Source organism: Jatropha curcas, chromosome 2 (genome assembly GCF_041381405.1).
Source record: "Jatropha curcas cultivar XTBG-Jc1 chromosome 2, XTBG_Jcur_1.0, whole genome shotgun sequence".
Lineage (NCBI taxonomy): Eukaryota > Viridiplantae > Streptophyta > Magnoliopsida > Malpighiales > Euphorbiaceae > Jatropha > Jatropha curcas.
The window spans coordinates 13,347,526-13,358,786 of NC_143152.1; the positions used below are offsets into that span (position 1 = coordinate 13,347,526).

The 11,261-nt window shown below is 43.5% G+C and overlaps 1 non-coding gene across 1 annotated transcript; it reads left to right on the plus strand.

Moving 5' to 3' along the window:
* The first annotated feature begins 10,919 nt into the window (after positions 1-10,919).
* Positions 10,920-11,026, plus strand: LOC149498275 (small nucleolar RNA R71). Its single transcript, XR_016319834.1, has one exon. It is a non-coding gene; the product is annotated as a small nucleolar RNA R71 (small nucleolar RNA).
* Positions 11,027-11,261: the final 235 nt, after the last annotated feature.

Below are 11,261 nucleotides of genomic sequence, written 5' to 3' on the forward strand. Positions count from 1 at the left end.
CCTCCCCTGAAGGCAAAAATATGCTAGAACGAGGTATGCTCACGAGTGTGTTTTATAAAGTCGCCACCTAGTTTATTTTTATAAGGGAAAACTAAGAAAGAACCCTAAATGACTCCAATTTTAATTAACCTAAGTCTAGATTAATTATCCCAAAGTTTAAGGCACAATCTACGAACCCGAGGTGGATCCCGAGACTATGTCATGCTGATTAACTAACCGAAGTGTGAATGCTTTGCAAGGTAATGATGCAATTGGATCAATAAAGTGTTTTGATGATTTCGACTTGTCGCTTGGGGTCAAATCCCGAACGTGCCTACGTACTCTCGTTTGAATGAGAGATCAAAGCCGACGTAGTTCGATAAAGCCTATTTAAAGGCGTCTTGAAGGGGTATGCTTCATGCATGAGTGTGTGTATGCTTCGTGCATTTTTTAGGCATTTTGCCAAAGTTTGATTGGTTTTCTGTTTTAGGCATTTGTTGCCAAAAAGTGCTTGATTGGGCAATTTATTGCCAAAAATTGATGTTTGGGCTTTTTATCGCCAAAATGGTTGATTAAGGCATTTGTGCCAAAAGTTGATATGTAATTTAGGCAATTTATTGCCAAAGAGAAGGTGATATTTGGGCGATTTGTCGCCAAAAAAAGTGGTTATTTGAATTATAAGCAATTCGTTGCCAAAAGCGATTGATTAGACCGTAGGCAATTTGTTGCCAAAACGTGATTGATTAAACTGTAAGCAATTTGTTGCCAAAAACGTGATTAATTAAGACTTTTAGCCACAATTATTGACTAATTGGACTTTTAGCCGAACTGTTCGAAATAAAGGCAATTACACCGTAGTTATTAATTAACTAGGCACTTTAGCCAATATGTTCGGAGTTTAGCATTAATACCATGATTATTGATTAACCGGGCATTTTAGCCTAAACTTATTTACTTAAGGCAGTTTCCTGCCAAAATGATTATGGTGTGAATGCAGTTTTAGAATTTAGGAGTAGAAGAGAATATGCACAAAATGCTGAAATTAAATAGGCAGGGTTTCGTTATTACCTAAGTTAATCGGCGGCCGCTTCTTAGCTTCAGCTTGAAAATTCCAGATTAAGCTCCTCGTTTGGGGAATATTAATTAAAATTAATTTAATTAAGTGACCAAATATCACAACAGCAGAGTAATAAAGGCCTACACTAAATGCAGAAAAGCAGTAAAAGAATCGCAAGGAGCGTAGGAGAGAAGAGAGCGTCCGTCAACACAGACTGAGTGCCTAAAACTGTCGATTCGGGGCTGTATTTATAGGAAAAAACCAGACTGGAGGGCGGGCGCCGCCGCCGTGGCCCGCGGGCGCCGCCGCAGTGGACGGCGGGTAGGAGAGAAGAGAGCGTCCGTCAACACAGACTGAGTGCCTAAAACTATCGATTCGGGGCTATATTTATAGGAAAAAACCAGGCTGGAGGGCGGGCGCCACCGCCGTGGACGGTCCACTTGCTAATTTTCCGTTCCAAAGGCTTTTTGGGGAGTTCCGTACCTCCAAAAAATATTCCGGGACCAGTTCTGTGATCCTCGTAATTTTTTGGACGTTTCAAGTACCATATTGGCATACTTTCGGTGAACTTTCCGAATGCCCTCCGGTCCGGCCGGACTGTTTGCAGTCCAGGAAAACATGCTTTCTGAGCCTCAAAATTTGAGTATTCACAGTTGCCCCCACCGGCAACCATAAAAATGATTTATGGGGGTCGGTGGTTGTCTGAAAAGCAAATTTTGAAGGCGAAAATCGGACGCGTCCAGAAGACCCGCCTCTTGGCTATTTTCCTATAAATAGCTTAAAGTTTCACTTTTTACATTCATTCTAAACTTTCAAACTCAAAGATTTCTCTCAAATCCTCTCAACTTCCTCATCATTTTCCTCAATGACTTCTTCGGGTCACAGCAGCGACGAGGATTTTCTGGAGTCTTTGGGAATTTCCCTAGACACCGATCTTACAGCGGACGCAGACACCCACGCTTCCGTGACTGGTATCTATGCCCAGTTAAGTTTACTTTCACCTTTATTTATTTATTTATTTTTTTCTGCATCTTACTGTTTTATTAGTATGCATGCTAGGGTAGAACTAAGATATTATCCTTAGTAAGGAACCAAGGAATAACTCTTAGATTGCTTTACCTTTTAGGACCCCCATATTAGATTGGATGTGGGTGAGACCTCCGCGGCCGAAATTTCGGTCGAGATATTCGACCCCAACAACCCAGTTGGGGTGATTATTAGCCCGTCCCATCTGGACTACCTGAGGCATTTTGATGTGGGTCGGAGCAGCCATAAAGAATTACTGGGTGCTTTAGCCGAGAGATGGTGGGACACCACCAATACCTTCCACTTTTCTTGGGGCGAGTTGACCATGACCCCTACAGACTTTTCTGTGATTTCTAGGATCCCCTTTGGCACTCGGGCGATCGAGTTATATGATGACTGGAGGACAGAGATCTCCCCGGACCGGATGGTGGAGCTGATTGGGATAGACCTGCCTCGGATTGTCGGGCCAAGTTCTTCCACACCAGTTTTGAGCATTTCCAGACGCTGGTTGTCCCTCCAGGCCCCTGATATATATGCTAGATTCAGACAGGGAGACCTGACGGCCACCCAGGTGGCCAGATTCACATTGCTGCTACTTTTTGCTTCGACCTTCTGGTCTAACAGGAAGGAAAAATTCAACCCTTCCATTTTGAAACGCTTGGAAGATCTGGCCCACCTTCGGGAGTATGACTGGGCCAGGGCTATTTTGAGCCGCATGTATGATGACATGTGCGATCTGAGTCGGCACCACTGTAAAGTCAGTGGGACTTAGTACTTTTGCGAGGTAATGTAAAGAACATTCCCCTTTTTGTGTCTTTATGTTTGTCATTCTTGATTTTTCCTCATTGATTTTTTTTTTTTTTTTTTGCAGACTTGGGCATTCGAGTACTTCCCATATACCCGCCTGGAGCTCATTCGTGCTGATCTTGGGCTGGGACTGGCGCCTTTGGCTTGGAGATGGTACCGGTCAAACCTTCATACCATTCGGCACAAAAAATCGCTGAGGGATCTAAGGACCTTTTTTGACACTTGCACTCTGGAGCAGGTAAGTGCTTAGCAACTCTTAAATATGTTAAATAAAAAGGATTTATTAACACATTTACATCTTTCATAGGTTGAGGTGGGGGCGATGACTGCCAGTCTACAGAGTTGGATTCAGGCTGATCCCCACTTCCAGTGATCGGATGCCTTGTCTCGGCGGAGGGTTGTCCTGTCGTACCCCGTCCTGAGACGATATTACTTGGGCGAGAGAGTGGACCTTCAGATAAGAGGCTGACGTTCTGTCCCTTATCCCCCTCCCGAGGACATGCGAGCGGGCAAGTAGATGACGATCACCGATGCTCATACTGAGGGTGTTCCACATGTGGAGTTCATCCTGGGGGGAGATTATGCCGAGTTCTGCAGGGTCTTTTTGATGCAGCCCATTGGATCTCGGTTTGATAGTATTCAGAGGTCGGCACCTTCCTAGCCTCTTGACACCAATTCTTCTCAGGCTTCGGGTCCCTCGACTAGGACTCGAAGGAGGAGGCCTATGACCGATCCTTCATCTTCCACTCCGGTTGAGGGTCCATCTCGGGCTGGGCCTAGCCGCTCGACAGGTCCTTCCAAGGCTCCCCGTGCTGTCACAGATGCTACTGAGCCTCTTCACCCAGATCTGGCCAACTTACATCTTCCGTACAGCATCTCTTATCATACTCCAGACGGTACCTTAGCTTTTCGGGAGGTTTCCCTAGCTAATGTGAATCGTTGGAATCTCCCTTCTGACTCCATTAATGAGGTAATGGCTGATAAATCTTTCACAAAAAGGATTTGTAAAAGATTTAATATTGACTTGTGTTTCCTGCATGATTTCCAGGTTATCTCCCTTCCGACTCCATTAATGAGGTAATGGCTGATAAATCTTTCACAAAAAGGATTTGTAAAAGATTTAGTATTGACTTGTGTTTCCTGTATGATTTCCAAGTTCCTGACGGCTTGGTCAGTCAGATGATGGAGTTGATTCTCGGGATGGAGTAGGAGCTTTCTTCGGCCTGGACTTTGAGGGCCTTTGATGATCAGAGGAGGAGGAGACCCCGTCGCTGATGCTGTTGTTGCCAGATTTTTTTTTTCTTGCCTGTATTTTTGTACTGTACTTTGACTGTACCTGCATTGGGTTAGTACTGAAATATGTATGCAAGATTATCCACTTTGATTTGTAAAAGAAACGGCATTTGTTTTTGAAAAACTCTTTTATTATCATTTCTTCCAGAAATTATTTCTTGTACTTTAACCAGAAAAAAAAAACTCGAGAAACCACAGAAGAATCCTAAAAAAAAAAAAAACAGGATGGGTAGCAGCCGGAGCCACCAAGGGGGCAGCAAACGCCTCCGACGGCGGGCGCAGCCGCCTCTGACGGCGGGAGCGGCCGCCGGGCACCGCCGCCACCGACGGCGGTAGCGGCCGCCTCCACCGGTGGGAGCAGCCGCCTCCGGGCACATTTTTCTATAAAAGTGCGATTTTTCCAAACTCCACTCATTCCCTCTCGAAATTTGAGCCAAAAAGCAGTTTTCTCTAGGAAAAAGAAAGAAAAAAAAAGTCAGTTTCTTCTTCTTTCTTTTTTTCAAAAAAAATGAATCCCTTTTATAACCACAGCATGCACAATTGGACTAAGAGCCTCTCCAAGGTAGAAAAGATCAATTTGGGGAGGTATGGTCTATCTCCTATTGCTACCCTTAGGGGAGTAGTTATAGACTGGGATTTTCTACAGGCCTGCATCAGATTTTGGGACCCGGAGGCCCACATTTTTTGATTCGGTGCCATGATGGAGGAAATGTGTCCTCTCTTTGAGGAATTCTGCAAGATTATAGGGTGCGACCCCAATGCCCCTTTGGTTAGACATGAGGTCAGAATTGGGTATATGCGGTCGTTTGAAAATCTATTCCAGTTCAGCCGGCCACAGGCTAGGGCCATGGTTGTGGATGACCAGAAGGCAATTCTGTTACCACTGATTGATGAATTTTTAGAGACTCGACCAGATGACCCAGACCGAATGAGGCTGAGGATGTGGGCTTTTGTTTTCTGCTTATTGGCGGGTTTCTTGTTTAATAAGGACCCAGGCTTTGGAGATTTACGATTCTGTCCGATGATTCGTCAGATGGAGGACATGGGCTGCATCGGCGGTATTGTGTTAGTTGAGACTATCCGAAGTCTTGACAGAGCCGCCTTGGTTTTTGACAATTGGACTGTCTCTCCGATCATTCTCCAGGTATTTTCCCTTCTCCTTTTCCTTATTGTCTCTTCTTTCTTTTGGTTCATTCCTTTGTAATAGAAAGGATCTATACTCAGGTTTGGTTAAAGGACCATCTCCGAGTGGTTGCTGCTCCTACTTTCTTGCCATATAACCCCTCTCAGTATCGTATGCGGAGGATCCTGATCACTCATCCGTCTACTGATGCATGGACCTCATTGTTGATTGAGTTGGGTCCAGATGAGGTGTTGTGGTACATTTCCTAGTATGACATCACCCGCTTTATCCAGGTTAGCTTCCGCCACTCCCGAGTTTACCTGCTAGGCCTTACCCATTGCACGTGGTACTGCGCTTCGCGCGTTTTAAGGCAGATGGGGATAGACCAGACTGTTCCAATTGTGGATGGCACTTCTGTTGATTCAGTTATTACTCCGGGTGTTACCCGAGCTATCCTTAAGGCCTGGGTTAGAGATCACCACATGGTTAGGCCCCTACCTAATCCTGCCAGCGTTCATACTTCTCCAGAGTACCAAACCTGGTTTATTGCTGCTGTTTGGCCGATTGAGAGGCCAAGGAGGATCGCACTGCTGAGTGCACTTGAGGGTCGAGCTCAGGTTGGGACCGATGACGCGGACGGGACTGATGAGGAGATTGTGATGGCTCCTCGGACAGGCGAGGTTGGAGAGGGTTCAACACCTAAAGACGACATTGAGGATGTTGCCCCACATAGGCGACGGGACACTTAGATTTTTTTTTTTTGGACTCTAGACTTTATCTGGAATTTTGACTTTGGATTTTTCTTTGGATGTATGTTTTTTGGACTTAGACTTTTATTTTGTTTTTTTTGAACTTTATGGACTCTTTTGCTTGACTCTATTGGAATGACATTACAATTTTGACTTTTGGGCTTTCCAAGCATTTTCCAATTTATTTATTCAAGCTCTAACTTTTGCCTAAGCCGCCCTTTCGGGTTTTCAGCTTAGCGAGCCACCTATTTTTGCCTAAGCCGCCCTGTAGCTGACTCAAGGCCTTGCAAAGAGCTTGGCGATGAGGGAAAGATGATGCCAGAAGTTCCCAAATTGATACCCTAGCTGGGTCTTTTTTAACTGCGAGAGTACCGGGTCTTCTTTTGGCTCAGCTGCCCTTTGGTAGGGCTCATTTTGGACTTTGTGTAGAACTATTGGTTCATACTATCTCCCACTCCTGGTCATCGCATCGATCTCTTCAGATAGGTCATTCAGGTCCAGGACACAGATGTTATTCATTTCTAGGAATAGTTCGAAAGGATCGATCAATTCCTGGTCAGCCACGATAGCATTTATCCCGTGATTTGGTAAAGGATTAGTGCTAATATTTGGCTTACTCTTCGGAATGATTGAACCGTTATCCACCAGGTCTTGGATGCGGTTCTTAAGCATCCAGCATGCTTCAGTCTTGTGCCCGTTACCCTGATGGTACTCACAGTATTCATCAGCCCTATAGTTCCTCGGCAATGGGTTGGGTGGTGGCCTTGCTTCCAAAGGCTTAATGTAATTTGCCTTGACAGCCTCTCGGAATACAAAAGGATTGGCATCCCGAGATCAGTGTAAGTCCTCCTCGACTGGCTGCCATTTCTCATATTCCCCACACGTAAAGGATTCATGGGGATGATACTTGCCACTTTGTTAACTTTGCTAGCTTGGCTAGGTTTCTTATATTTTGAGGTACCCGAGTCTTCTTTCAGTTGACCCATTTGGATTAAATCCTCTACCTTGGTTGCAGTAGCAATGAGCGACTGAAACGTTGGTAGGTACTGAGTTTGCAGTTGTTGTTGGTAGACAGGCAGCAAATTTTTGATGATTATGTCTACCTGTTCTTGTTCTGAAGGCCGATTGATCATTTGGGCGGCCTTGGCCCTCCACCTCGTAAGGAACGAGGAAAAGGGTTCGTTGCTCTTTTGTTTGGTGGTTTCCAGTTCTCTCCGAGTAACATCCACCTCCATATTATAGTGGTACTGCGTGTTAAACGCATTACAAATGTCTTCCCAGGTCTTCATTTTAGTCCGATCCAGGCTGACAAACCATCTCAAAGCAGCACCAGTCAGAGATTGTTGAAACAACTGAGCAAGGAGCTCGCTGTTCAAGCCAAACGGGTTGAGGGCACCCACATACATTTTTAGGTGTGTTTTGGGACAAGTGGTTCCATCAAACTTGTCCATGTTAGGCATCTTGAACTTTGTCGGCAATCTCGCTTCAGGGAACAAGGACAAGGAGTCCATGTCCACCACTTCCTTATGTGTTTTAAGGGCAGTGATTGACCTTTTCGAGAGTTCCAGTTTTTCTTTCATTTTCTGAGCTTCCAGCTCAGCAGCAGTTCTGGAGGGCATGTCATCCAGGTTAAAGGCAGGGTTTGAGGACGTTGGTCCAGCAGCAGGTCCCTGATTGGAGGTAGCAGGATCACTTCCCCCAGCGGAAGCCCCATTTCCATTACCACTACCTAGTTCAGCTATTAGGGCAGTTCTCTGGGCAGCTAATGCCTCATTCATTCTAGCCTCCATTCTGGCTTCCAGTTGTTCCATGAGATTTTGGATGTCAGCAAGTGATGCCATTTGGATTGCGGGTGAAGTTGTTGAAACTGGTGAAGCTAGTGAAGCTGGTGAGGTTGGTGATAGCACTGTAGGTGTGACTGGAACTTGGATAGGCACTAGAATAGTGGGTACCTGTAAGGATAAGGGTAACTGGATTAAGGTACAGTGGGTAGTATTCTGTATCAGGGGAGCTGAATGTGAGGTAGATCGACTCCTTTGTCCAATTGTGCATGACTAAAAAGAATATTTTGTGCTCTTTTTAATGCTTTTAATGTTTATGAGATGATATGTCATGAATGCGCACAATATCACGTCATAATTTTTTTTAATGATATGATTCACGTCATTGGGTGCATACAGCCCTAAAGGATAGGTTCTATAGGCTATGACACAAATAGAGAATTGTCTTATTAAGGGACCCTTGAACCTTGAGTAATGATATACCTAAACACATGTGAAATAAAGAGTTTCGCATGGGTCCAACAGTACGCATACTCATGGGCCACCCCCCAAAAGGATTAGGGATGATTTGCGGTAACAGGGAGGACGCTTTGGCTGTCTGTCGACATAATCAAGGAGACCTGCCGATCAGCGCTCCTTGCTATCCAGACTCAGAAGTTTGAACAGAAGAGAAGAAATTCATTTGAAATTCGTTTTTTATGCAATGGAGAAAAAGATTCTCAATCGTGCAAATAAATCAACAAATTTAAATGTTTTCATTAAATTTTACAATTAAGTCCAAATTTCCTTATCAAGTATTCTTAAAGAAAGAACACTTGATTCGTGTTAGGGTACCTGTACAAAACAAAGCACAACAAAATAATACCCTAAAGAAGGGCAGGTTAGTTGATGCAGCAATTGTAGTCCACTTTATGCAAAATGATTACATAACTAGTCCCCAGCAGAGTCGCCAAACTGTGAACCCTCCCCCGAAGGCAAAAATATTCTAGAACGAGGTATGCTCACGTGTGTGTTTTATGAAGTCGCCACCTAGTTTATTTTTATAAGGGAAAACTAAGAAAGAACCCTAAATGACTCCAATTTTAATTAACCTAAGTCTAGATTAATTATCCCAAAGTTTAAGGCACAATCTACGAACCCGAGGTGGATCCCGAGACTATGTCATGCTGATTAACTAACCTAAGTGTGAATGCTTTGCAAGGTAATGATGCAATTGGATCAATAAAGTGTTTTGATGATTTCGACTTGCCGCTCGGGGTCAAATCCCGAACGTGCCTACGTACTCTCGTTTGAATGAGAGATTAAAGCCGACGTAGTTCGATAAAGCCTATTTAAAGGCATCTTGAAGGGGTATGCTTCATGCATGAGTGTGTGTATGCTTCGTGCATTTTTTAGGCATTTTGCCAAAGTTTGATTGGTTTTCTGTTTTAGGCATTTGTTGCCAAAAAGTGCTTGATTGGGCAATTTATTGCCAAAAATTGATGTTTGGGCTTTTTATCGCCAAAATGGTTGATTAAGGCATTTGTGCCAAAAGTTGATATGTAATTTAGGCAATTTATTGCCAAAGAGAAGGTGATATTTGGGCGATTTGTCACCAAAAAAAGTGGTTATTTGAATTATAGGCAATTCGTTGCCAAAAGCGATTGATTAGACCGTAGGCAATTTGTTGCCAAAACGTGATTGATTAAACTGTAGGCAATTTGTTGCCAAAAACGTGATTGATTAAGGCTTTTAGCCACAATTATTGACTAATTGGACTTTTAGCCGAACTGTTCGAAATAAAGGCAATTACACCATAGTTATTAATTAACTAGGCACTTTAGCCAATATGTTTGGAGTTTAGCATTAATACCACGATTGTTGATTAACCGGGCATTTTAGCCTAAACTTATTTACTTAAGGCAGTTTCCTGCCAAAATGATTATGGTGTGAATGCAGTTTTAGAATTTAGGAGTAGAAGAGAACATGCACAAAATGCTGAAATTAAATAGGCAGGGTTTCGTTATTACCTGAGTTAATCGGCGGCCGCTTCTTAGCTTCAGCTTAAAAATTCCATATTAAGCTCCTCGTTTGGGGAATATTAATTAAAATTAATTTAATTAAGTGACCAAATATCACAACAGCAGAGTAATAAAGGCCTAAACTAAATGCAGAAAAGCAGTAAAAGAACCGCAAGGAGCGTAGGAGAGAAGAGAGCGTCCGTCAACACAGACTAAGTGCCTAAAACTGTCAATTTAGGGCTGTATTTATAGGAAAAAACTAGGCTGGAGGGCGGGCGCCGCCGCCGTGGACAGTCCACTTGCTAATTTTCCGTTCCAAAGGCTTTTTCGGGAGTTCCGTACCTCCAAAAAATATTCCGGGACCAGTTCTGTGATCCTCGTAATTTTCTGGACGTTTCAAGTACCATATTGGCATACTTTCGGTGAACTTTCCGAATGGCCTCCGGTCCGGCCGGACTGTTTGCAGTCCGGGAAAACAGGCTTTCTGAGCCTCAAAATTTGAGTATTCACAGCTGGATTTTGTTATTTTCTCGAGTTTCGTTGATGAAGTCCATGTGAGATTTAGAGAGGGCAGTAAGGAGATCGTCATAAGGCTTTTTTTCTTGGGGCAAGAAACCTGGTGGTGAGTTCAAGGCATTGTTTCGATTCCCATACGAAAGATAAGGGTGATTTCTCAACCTGTTGTCATAAGAGTTAGAGTGCGGGTAATTCTTCCTTCCTTGATTCATCACATAGTTTACTTGTTCTAAAGTTTGTGAGTTTAAAGAGTCAAGCATGCATTCTCCAATCCCATGTTACCCATTACACCCATCACAAACTTGCATAATAGAGTTGCCAGGGTTGTTAGTCAATAAGTCCAACTTTCTTACCATATTATCTACATTGGCACTGAGTGCTGTAATGGCATCTATCTCATAAACACCTGCAGAATTCTTTCTTTCAGAGCTGTTTTGGTAATGGCTATTGCTTGCCATCTCTTCTATCAGGTCATATGCCTTATCAATTTCTTTTCTTTCAAAAGATCCACCTACAGCTGCATCTAGAGTGATTTTAATGTTAGGAGATAATGCATTATAAAAAGTTTGTACCTGTAACTACTTAGGCAAACTGTGATGTGGGCACTTTCTCAATAAGTCCTTGAATCTTTCCGAAGCTTCGTACAAACTCTCTTGATCATGGTGGACAAAGGTCATTATCTCATTGCGTAGTTTTGTGGTCTTTGAAGATGGAAAGAATTTTGCTAAAAATTTTTGGGCTAATTCCTCCCATGTTGTAAAACTTCCAGCAGGGCATGATTGTAACCAAGATCGTGCTTTGTCCCTAAGAGTGAAAGGGAAGAGTCTTAGTTTTATGGCATCCTCAGAAACTCCATTTTATTTGAAGGTATCGCAAATCTCCAGGAAATTTGTGATATGGGCGTTAGGATCTTCACTAGGTAAACATCCA